The sequence below is a fragment of the Protopterus annectens genome, chromosome 5.part0 (assembly GCF_019279795.1).
Source record: "Protopterus annectens isolate FY-2018-M chromosome 5.part0, PAN1.0, whole genome shotgun sequence".
Lineage (NCBI taxonomy): Eukaryota > Metazoa > Chordata > Ceratodontiformes > Protopteridae > Protopterus > Protopterus annectens.
This window is the reverse complement of record NC_056735.1, coordinates 1,761,680,855-1,761,692,530: the sequence shown is the minus strand read 5'-3', so window position 1 is coordinate 1,761,692,530 and position 11,676 is coordinate 1,761,680,855. Positions and strand designations below refer to the sequence as shown.

The following is an 11,676-nucleotide window of genomic DNA, read 5'->3' as shown; positions in this document are numbered from 1 at the left end:
AGAGGCCAGAAAAGTACCTCACAAAGAGGATCATAGGCCTTAAACATTTGGACAGACTCAGAAAACTCCAGCTATTCTCTGTCTCATATCATCTACTAGGAGGCGATCTCTGCTTGACTTACAAAGCCATGTCTTACCCATCTCTGTTAGAAATGCTACTTCTAAAGAAATCCTAATCCCTCCGTACCACATGTTCCAGAGACCTAAACCTCATTACCACAATCAACAGAACATGCTGGGGGGACAGGTTCATGACCTGGAGACTGCCCATGCTCTGGAAGAAGCTCCCCATACACGTCAACCAGAGCACCTCATTGGCCCTCTTCAAGAGAAATCTTGACGAATGGATGGGAAATAGAAAGTACATCCCGGGAATCACTACAGTGGCTCTACTTGATAGAGGAACTGGTAACTAACGTTGGGCGGCACAATGCCAGGACACATCTATGGGCTTTGCTTGTAAAGGTTCCAGGGCCATTAGCCTAGTACACACCTCTGAACCTATATCCCTGCCATCATGTCACCTCTTTCTTTTGTCAGGATTGTGCATATTGTTAAAAGAAAGTGTGACTTGTGGGATGGGCACCTAGTCTTTCATAGTTTGCATTTCTGATCAACTGTGCTCTTAAAAATAGTCTTTTCTACCTAAACACATGCATCCATCTAATGGGAAAAATCAGATTTACTTTGCTGATCTGAACAGATCTCATTTAGAGTAAAACTGAGCTGAAGAAAACCAGGCAGTGCCATCTGATAAGTGGAGAAACCACCGTATGGCAAACCAATGTAGTGCTAGCATATCTGAGCAAGTCAAGACAAAATGAACTACTTCCTTGCCACTTGCAGTTAGGTATGTCTGAAATGTATTTAATTAACACTGTAACGAAGCAATCTGACTCTCAAGCTTGGTTATTGGCCTAGTTGACTTTTCTACAACATATGCATATTCTTCCTGTATCCGACTGGGATTTTGCTGAAGTCTTTTCCCACAGACATCACATTGACATGCATCAGGTAGAGTGTTGAAGATGGATTTGCATATAATTCAAGATAAAGTTTCTACCTAAAGCCCATTGCTTGCTGGTATAGGCTTCAGACCCTTGGGACCCTGAAATGAATAAGTGAGTACTAACAACAAATTAATGAATAAATATAATAAAGTAAGTACTGCTTAGAATATGGATGCATAAGATCTGCAGGGCCCTACTAGCACTTGGAATGCATCTAAGAAAGTTTGCTGTGTTAGCTAGTTCTGAAACTTAAGATAGCTTGTAGATATTTTGCAAGATCAACAGTTCTTTTTAAGCAGATGTTTTTTTTTTTTTTACATTGCATTTTACTGACATTACATGATATGTACATTAAGATATATAAATGTGCTGTTTATCAGTCTGATGTTCGTCCTTTTATAATATGGACAAAGAGACAGATAACTGGCTAGCACAGTATAACTACAGTGATGTAAATCTGATGTTCTTATGTATTCATATTCCCTCATTATGTGTAGGGCAGCTACTGTTTCTGCATACTGCAGTGCTTATCCTAATTTTAGGTACCTGAAGTACAGTAAATGACGTTTTAGGACTACCTCAACAAGAATTCATTCTGAAGTTCATTATTTCTATTTACAACAAGTCGAGTACCCCAACACTGCTGAAAGGTGCAACAGATGATATTAGATATAAAAAGAGGTTTGTTAAAAAAGGTTCTTTCTAGTTCCTTTTAATGTAAGAAACCAGAAGTTTTAGAAAGAACATTTACTTAAAAAAGGCCAAGCTTTAACTATAAGTAACAAAACCTAAAAGAAAGTTCCATTTAGCTATACTTTTTCAATATTCCTATGCAAATAATTTAGAAGAAAATAGTACTCTGAATATTCCGGTGTGAGTCCCTGATATTGAATAGGTGTATGCTGACGTCAAACCTTAAGAAATCCCAGTACTAATTTTCTTATATTTAATCCTCTGTTATTGTCATAAAACCTATAACATATATATATATATATATATATATATATATATATATATATATATATATATATATATCCCTGCTTTTGCTTAGTTGAACCTGACTGAACCCTCCAATGTCTGCATTATTTCACACAAGGTTTGAAGAATATTTGTCAAGTGAATGCTGATGACTGTACTGTGAATCTTATTCCATAATTTTATTATCAGTATTATTAATTTTCTTCTCAATGACAATTTCCATACTATACTTGTAACCAAATTCCATAGTACATAGTTTGGGTAAATTAGTTACATAGGTCTATTTCAAAATTCTGATAAGGTATAATAAAGCTTTACAAGGTAAAATAGCATTAAGATAGTAGAAATCATATGGCACCTTTGTTCTATAGCCCATAGTGCCTTTTATTTAAAGTCTAATTTCATGTAAAATTTACAAAGTGCACTCTGTTGTCAGTGGTATAAATTGTACAATAAATAGCATATACAACATATACTTTAATAAGTAGATCCAGTCAACTTCAAGCAACATAGCTCTGTATATAACAGTTAATCAATATATAGTTATATATTTTTTCTGATCTGATCTGAAACCGGTTACCCCCCTATCTCTGTAGTGTTCTTAAAGTTGGTATAACTTGGTCTAATAGCTTTTCTGTTATCTGATTGTTTCAAGGCTTACTGATTTAAAAATAGTTCCCTGTTAATAAATTCCTGCATGCCATTTAGAATCTGCTTGTGTTCTGACTGGAGTACTTCTCAAACAAAGTGATAAATATATTTTTTGGCACTTTTTGCTTGACTGACATATTTGCTGGCATATAGTTTTATACATATATATATATTTTTTCTGTTCTCTGATCTGTTCTGAAACTGTGTTGTTATTGTTGGTGGCTTTGCAGTTGCCCGCTCCTACTGTAAATTTGATCTGGGACACTCCTCCCAGTCTAGTGTTCTTTCTGCCAAATACAGAGAGAACATTTGAGAAGGCCAACCCGCTTAGGTTCTTAACCTTGAATTATCTTCTGCTCCTCCTTTCTCCCATTTCACTTTACTGAAAAAAATCTCCTTGCGTTCTGAATGAGTGTGCTTCTCAGCTGATAAGTATATATTTTTTGCACGTTTTAACTGTTCAGAGTTGAATAAAACAACAACTGAATTCAGTTCAGAATACATTTTGAATAAATTGCATTTATTTAAACTGTATTTGCTTTCATACTGCTACACACGCAAGTGTACTAGCTTGCACCTCACTTTAAATTGTTTTTAGTGCTGTTTTATCTGCTTTCTGAAAAAAAAATCCTAAGGTTGTTTCCTACCTTTCCTGTAACTAGTCTAGTCCAGATACAGATTTGCTGTATCCAGGACTGTTTGTAATCTTCTGAGCACCTCCAAGCCTTTCTGTGTTGGAGGGAAGCCTTCTAGCTTATCAGTGAGAGTGGTAATCACTAGGTAGCCTATCTACAACAAGAGGACTGGTTTCTGGCCCAGAAATTGTAGTTTATTGACCATATGGGCAGTTTTTCCATCTCTTTCAACTTTTGGTTTAAAAGCCCACATTTTCGCTCGTTTCCCACCTTTCCTGTAACTAGTCTAGGCCCAGTACAGATTTGCTGTATTCAGGACTCTTGGTAAGCTTCTGAGCCCCCTAAGCCTTTCTGTGTTGGAGGGAAGCCTCCTAGCTTATCAGTGGGAGTGGTAAGCACTAGATAACCTATATACCACAAAAGGAGTGGTTTCTGGCCCTGGAATTGCAGCTTTTGGCCATTTGGGCAGTTTTTTCCATCTATTTCAACTTTCTGGTTTAAAAGCCTGCATTTGCGCTTTTCCCACCTTTCCTGCAACTAGTCTAGTCCAGATACAGATTTGCTGTATCCAGGACTGTATGGAAGCTTCTAAGCCTTTCTGTGTTGGAGGGAAGCCTTCTAGCTTATCAGTGGGAGTGGTAAACACTAGGTAGCCTATCTACCACAAGAGAAGAGGTCTCTCGCCCAGAAATTGTAGTTTATTAACCATTTGGGCAGTTTTTCCATCTCTTTCAACTTTCTGGTTTAAAAGCCAGTATTTGCACTTGTTTCCCACCTTTCCTGTAACTAGTATAATCCAGATACAGATTTGCTGTATCCAGGACTGTTTGTAAGCTTCTGAGTGTTGCCAAAGTCTGCTCTTCATTTTTTTTTCCTTAGATATGCTAGTTCTCTCCACTTCTACACTTTTACTAGCTTATTAGTTTACCATTTTACCAGACTTCTTATAGCAGTTATTGTAGCACACACAAATGCTACCAGTACTAGATGTTCTACAAGAAAACAGCTCCAGTACTTATTATTAATGCCCACCCCTCCAGGCATGTCTAAATGTAAGTTCCCAGTACTTTCTTCTATTAACCTGGTGAACTTGGGCAGCCTGAGGCAATGTAGCAACTGCCTCATGTACACTGACAGCCCTCTCCTCTTACCTCCCAATACCCAGTCTTGTAAGAGATGCACTTATGTATCCAAATTGGAAGCCACGCACTCCCCAGCCAAAACCAGAATAGCTGGTCAAGAGGAGAAGGTCAACACTTACACCACACTACATGGAATGCATAGCCCTCCAGAACATACACTAGCACTGTCTTCACATAAAAATGCAAACCACACACCGACCTTCACGGAGGCTGTCAATAAAAATCTAACCAAACAGCAGAGACCTCCAAGGCAGAAATGCACTGGACCACCACAACACAACACTAATCAAGAAACACATAACTCTCCTAAACAGTGTGCCACTCAACCAAAGCCCCTAAGGCAATACAGCATGCCCAACATACTAGTTATAGGCTACTCAATAGTGAGGCATAAAGATGTCCCACTCACTAGGTTGAATAAGGAGAAAGTAACAGTCAGCTGCCTGTCAGGTGCCAGGATCCACCACATAATGCATGCACTCAGGACCCTCAACAACAGGTACAGATATGACTCTATCATTGTACATGTGGGTGTGAATGACCTGAGACATAACTCCCTGGACTACATGAAAAAAGACATGGAGGAGCTCTCGGATTATGAAGCCCAGGTGGGAATGACCCTAGCCCTGAGCAGCATCCTGCCATCACCAAGAATGATACCACACTACAACCAGAAAATGATTGATTTCAACAATTGGCTAAGTTTCTGGTGTCATTCTAAGGGGATCCATTATCTGTGTGCATGGGATGACATGATTGACAGTCCTCAATGCTTTGCCAGAGATGACCTGCATCTGTCACTCTTTGGCTTCTGGATACTTACCAAGGCTCTTGTCACTCTTGTAGTGCCTTTTTTAGTCCAAATTACTACCGTAACAGCTACAAACAAATGCAATATGAGGGTCATGCGGCTCAGCACTAGAAGTCTAAATCTCAAACTGCACTCACTCGAAACACTCCTTAAAATGGAGAACATCAACATTTGTGGTGTAACAGAGACCTGGTTCAAGGCAGCAAAAACATCCTTGCACTACCAGGCTGTAACTCATTCCACACTTTTCGGCCCCAGAACTTGGACTGAAGCTTCAAAGGTGGTGGTGTTCCATATTCATAAAAGATGCGCACACCTCTAGACTGGTGGCCCAACATAACGCATCTGAGATACTTCAGGTGCAGCTAACATTGGGTAAGACACCGATTCAGGTCGTAGCCTGCTATAGGTGCCCAACCATGTCCCAAAACTCTCACTCTACATTCCTAAGCACCCTGGAGAATATTAGGGTCCAGCCTAACACTCTCATACTGGGTGACTTCAACTATCTCGCCATTAACTGGGAAAACTTCTCATGTACCAATACACTTGCCCAACGTTTCCTGGAATTCATTAATTCTAATGCCCTGGACAAGCTCATTCTTATCCTCACTAGAGGTAGCAACATCTTTGACCTGGCCATTACTAACATAGGCAACCACTGCTCTACACCAATAGTCAACTCCTTCCTGTTTAGATCCAACCACAAACTAATCACCTTGGAAATCCATATCCCCCTTCCCCCGCAAAGGTAACCACCATGAAAAACTTCTCCAAAGCTAACTTTGGGCTCCTAAAAACAGAGGTGGCTAACTTCACAACACCCATGCAAATGGAGATTAGTTGCATGACCGCCGAGTCATACACCAATGCACTGTGCGAACACGTACACAAATGCATCGATCTCGCAATACCCAATAGAACCAAGACGCTCTCCTCCAAAAATAGGGAAGCCAATCGGGTGGTCCCCTGCCATAAACAAACTCTACAACAAAAGGAGGAAGCTGATGCTTAATAAGGTGAAGTCGCAAAACTGGAAAAACTCCCTTATCAGCCTCAACAAAAAGTTGAGATCCCTCATCAAATCTTCTAAAGCTAGCTATGAAAACAGAATTGCAGCAGATAGTAAAGACATCCACAACGCCTTCTATAATTATGTAAAGAATCTCCATGGCAATACCCAGATTTGCTCTGCGCTACTGCACAATGGTACCTCCTATACCAACCCAACAGATACTGCCAATATACTGGCCGACAGATTCAGTGCTAACTTTACCCCTCTCTCCCCTCCTAAAGGACCAATCACAATACCAGTAGATTGCCAGGCTCCCTGCTGCACAGGTTAAGACAGCACTTTCCAAGGCCAAGAATACAGCTTCTATGGGACCTGACAGTATCTCTGGTTGTGTTCTACATGAACTACAGCATGAACTGGCACCTCACCTGTGTGCCCTGTTCAATCACAGCCTCATCTCAGGCTTTGTCCCCACCAAATGGCACACTGCTACAGTCATCCCTCTCCACAAAGGAGGAGTGACTACAGACCCTGGGAACTATCGCCCTATTAGCCTGATGAGTTTGATATGCAAAGCTATGGAACACATCATCATGGACCTAATAAACAAGGATATAGGGAATCACCAAACTCTGGCATCCTACACAGTTTGGTTTTGTAAAGGGTAGGGCATGCCTGCTCAACTTGGTCGACTTCTTTGAGTCAGTCCTCAGAGCTGTGGATGAAGGCAAGGTGGTTCATACAGCCTACTTTGATCTGGACAAGGCCTTTGATACCATTCCCCACTCAGGAATCATAGAAAAACACACTAAGCTAGGCATCAACCCCTATATCACTAGGTGGGTTGCAAACTCTCTCAAGGATAGAATCTACAGTGTGAAAGTAGCTGACTACAAGTCGGACTGCAGGCCAGTCATGAGTGGTGTCCCACAGGGTTTGGTCCTGGGTCCTCTCCTGTTTGGTATCTACTTCTCTGAAGTCCAGGCCAACACAAAGGGACACTGGCTGACAAAGTTCGCAGATGATTTGCAAGGTGGGAGCTATTATTAACTCCCCAAGTGATGTTGACATCCTACAGAAAGGCCAAACAACCAAATTGAGGGAAGCTGAAAATGACAACAAAGAACCCAAGTACAGCTTCAGGGATGTTTGCCAATGAATATCCAAGAACCAAGTGGTAAAAACAGTAAAATAAACCTTCTTTATTAACGCTGTTAATTCCAACAAGTAAGACACGTTTTCGTTGCTGAATGCAACTTCTTCAGGTCTGAAGAAGTTGCATTCAGCAACGAAAACGTGTCTTACTTGTTGGAATTAACAGCGTTAATAAAGAAGGTTTATTTTACTGTTTTTACCACTTGGTTCTTGGATATTCATTGGCAAACATCCCTGAAGCTGTACTTGGATCCTACAGAAAGGCCTCACTTGAGATCAACGACTGGTGTCAGAACCATGGCCTTAAGCTCAGTGCCAAAAAATGTGTCATCATCCCCCTTGAGAAAAACCCAGTTCCCTTGAATTACCACATCAATGGTAGTCCTCTGAACACAGAAGGATTTATAAGAGATCTGGGAACACAGGTTGAGAGAAACCTCTCTTTTGACCACCACATTGCCACTGTGGTCAGAAAGTCCTTCTATGTGGCATATATCGTTACTAAGGGTTTTGCATGCAGGAAGAAAGAGGTCATTGTTTCCCTCTACTCTTCACTCATTAGGCCAGTCATCAAGTACAATGCCTCATTTGGCATGTACCTCACTAGACACCTGCAACAACTGGAGAGGCCACAAAAGTACCTCACAAAGAGGATCCTAGGCCTTAGACACTTGTCCTATATGGACAGACTCAAAAAACTCCAACTATTCTCTGTCTCGTATCACCTGCTCAAAGGTGATCTCTGCTTGACTAACAAAGTGATGTCTGATCCAGCTCTGTTAGAAATGCTACATCTAAAGAAATCCCAATTCATCCACACCACATGCAACGGAGACCTCAGCCTCATTACCACAGTCAACAAAACATGCTGGAAGACAGATTCATAACCCAGAGACTGCCCATGCTCAGAGTCAAGCAGAACACCTCACTGGCCCTCTTCAAGAGAAATCTTTATGAGTGGATGGGAAATTGAAAATTCACCCTGGGGATAACTCCAGTGGCTCTACTCAACAGAGGCATTGGGAACTAAGGTCAGGTGGCACAATGCCAGGGTAATCCTATGGGCTAGGTTTGTAAAGGCTCCAGGGCCATTAGCCTAGTACACACCTATGAACCTATATACAAAATTTGCATAAAAGGTCTGTAACAGTGATACAGCAGAACTGTACCAGTTTAGGATATGAAGTCTGAAAGAAACAACTTTTATAATAAATTGGCTTGCATATTTGGTGGTTTGCTTCAACTATTTTTAATTAAAGATGTATATAATGTTCTGTATACCTTTATTCTATAAGTCATTCCGACTTAGTAAATTGCAGAGTCATTTCTTTTCTTTTATTTGGCTTGTTCTACCCTATAGGAAAATCCAGTTAGAGAACCATAGATGCATTTGATAGCTTTGCAGAATGTAACTAGTCCAAACAATAGGATTGTAAACAATTAATCCATGTAACAAAGCATAAAGCTAATACTAAACTTGAAAAAGAATCATAAAATAATTAGTCAGTGGTTCTCAGTCTTTTGATGAGGTTTTAGCACTGATCATAATTTCATTGACAAGACATTCACATAGTAGAGATTTTTATTAAATATCAGACAATTTTTGACCTTGCAACAAAACTCAGAAATGACCTGACTTGCAGAGGTACTATCTTAAGATATAAAGTTTAACTGTTTGTTTTTGTGGAAACTGATCCCTCTCATTCATCATAATGAGAACCCCTGAGTCATTTTCACAGTACAGGTAAACTGTTGTCTTTTTCATAAAGACAGTGAATGCAACATTTTTCACAAAATAAAAAAATAATGAAATGAAAGACCACTGTTTCAGTTGTCTGATCATTGTTTTCAGTTTGTAAAATAAAGTAACAAAGAGAAAATACAGAATGTCCAAGGAATCTGATAATCGAAATTGCAAAGCAAGTATTTGAGCGCAACATATCTGTATCTGTCTGTTAACAGTTTGTGTTACTTCAAATTGTTCTTTATCAAAACTATTTTTTAAATTTAACTCTATGACAGCTTATGCATTTTTCATAATACTGATTAAATGTAGAGCAACTTACATCCCACTTTCCGTGTTTTACATATTTGTACACACAACTATACCTCAAATATCTTCACTGAGCAGCAAAGCAAGAAATGTTATGGATACTGAAGAGTTATCTACAACATCAGTGATGTCACAAGTCACCGATATGTGACTCGGCTACAAGAAAAGTATATAAATCCATTATAGCTCACAGCTTAAAGTGATGGTTACAGTTATATAATGTTAAAAAGTGTCATTTCAGTTGAAATGTGCCATAATATGCTGCAGTAAGGTTCTGTTTTAAATGCGGAATGCCCATGGCATTGATTGGCCAGTCACTGTTCACGATTACGTGCCTTTAGTTTTGCAAGGTGAATCTCATGAAGCACCATTTTAACAAGACAAGTTGCACTTAGCTAAAAATGAATCCTAAATAATTTAGTGTAGCTGCACATCTTGATAAAATTGACACTGTGGTAGTCATAGCAAAAGTACAGTAGATATGCTTCACATTTATTAATGGTACTCTGCCATTAATGGCAGTTAATTTATGGCTCTGTAACTTGCACACTCAATTATAGTATCACATTCTGCGCTGTTTCCCTGAACAGTACCAGATAATTATTTAATGTCATATAATAGCAATGACGAAAATTATAGCTCTGACTTGTATAAAATAACACATCCACATGATCTCCTGCATAACATATTATATCAGCTCAAAATAAGAAAGAAACAAGGTATTAACAATACAGTTACACTTAACTTTTGGTGCGTCATTTGGGAAACTATTGTCTTGGGGTTTATTAATGTATTTCCTGTTAAACTGAGGTTTCATGATTGCCATCCACTTATACTCTCTAGTCCCATTTAAAAATTAATGAGAAGTATAAAATCTTCATTAAAACATCATATGAAGAATATAGTATCTAAGGTGGATCATGGCTGAGAAGAAAATACATTGAGGCAGTGTGAGACAGCCATTTGTGAGAATAATGCAAAGTATGTAACAGAAGCTGCTTTGAGTTCCAACCCGCTGTGACATAAAGAACACTGATGTTGAATTCAGCACTGTACTTCAGAAGTGTGTGGAGGGGGGTATTTTAGCTGCTTTCTCGTTGCTGTGCCTTGAAGATATCTGAAGCAGCTTTGTTTTCAAAGAACAACACTGACTGCTTTTTAACTTTAGACAGTAAGCCATCATCCTTTTTCTGGGACTTGAAATACTCATGGTATGGCTCGGCTGACTTCCTGTTCTTGTTGATGAATATGTTGTGGACCATCAAAGAAAAAATAACAAATCCAAAGAATCCAACCATGGCTAGAATATAAAGCGATGCATTGGATTCATCACTCTCTTTGACTCCTGTGCTGTTAGATATAGTTGTGTTATGTTTCACATAGGACTGCAGAAAATCCCACAGAAGAGAATCTAACTCAGTATTGTTGAATGTCATTGCTGCGAACAACAGTGTTAAACTAAACAGAAAGATAAAATAAAAAATAATCAATGACTGAAATAATTTAACTAAGTCTAAGATTTCACATTCTTCTTCAATAAACAATTTTTTTCAAATCTCTTTTAGGTAGTTTTCATTCCTGTTTGACACTGTACTAAACCATTGCTATATGATTTATGGACACTGGAAGAAATTAAATGTTGCGAGAGACTGTATAAATTCAATAAATACGTCAGGATTGACTTGCAATGCAGACTAGGACGATGTCCAGGAAAACTGTTGTTATATTCATTAAAAGTCAAAATTATCTTGTAGAGTAGACCAGCATGTCAAAATATCAGCAAATACTTTGGATAACTATTATTATCTGTGCATTACTGAAATCATGTAGTTGACAGTACTGAAGTGGAAAAATTGTTACAGCATGTCTTATTAATTAAAGGAAAGCAAACAAAGGAAATGGGACAGCACACTGTTTAGGAATGCTGCCTTACAATACCTGATCCTCCAGTTTGATTCTCAGTTGAGATATCTTCTCTACAGGATGTGCACGTCCTACCTGTAATTGTACCTGAGTGGATTTTCACCATGTGCCCTAGCATCCATTCACATTGTAAAGATATTCTGATACTTCAAATTTCCTTTTGGTATATGTGCGTTTGTTAGCATACTGCAGTTGAGTGTCATCTTATCCTGGATTTCTTTATCTGCTTTTTGCTCACTAAGTTTCTTAATAGTCCCCGACTCCCCTGTGATGATGAACTGGCCAAAGAGGGTAAGTGAAGAA

At 39.1% G+C, this 11,676-nt stretch overlaps 1 long non-coding RNA gene across 1 annotated transcript in view; it reads right to left on the bottom strand.

The window, feature by feature from the left end:
- Positions 1 to 10,792: 10,792 nt before the first annotated feature.
- LOC122801885 overlaps positions 10,793 to 11,676 on the bottom strand; it is a 37,635-nt gene continuing 36,751 nt past the window's right edge. Inside the window, exon 3 of the long non-coding RNA XR_006364814.1 lies at positions 10,793 to 10,908. This is a non-coding gene — a long non-coding RNA (uncharacterized LOC122801885). The remainder of the gene's footprint in view (positions 10,909 to 11,676) is intronic.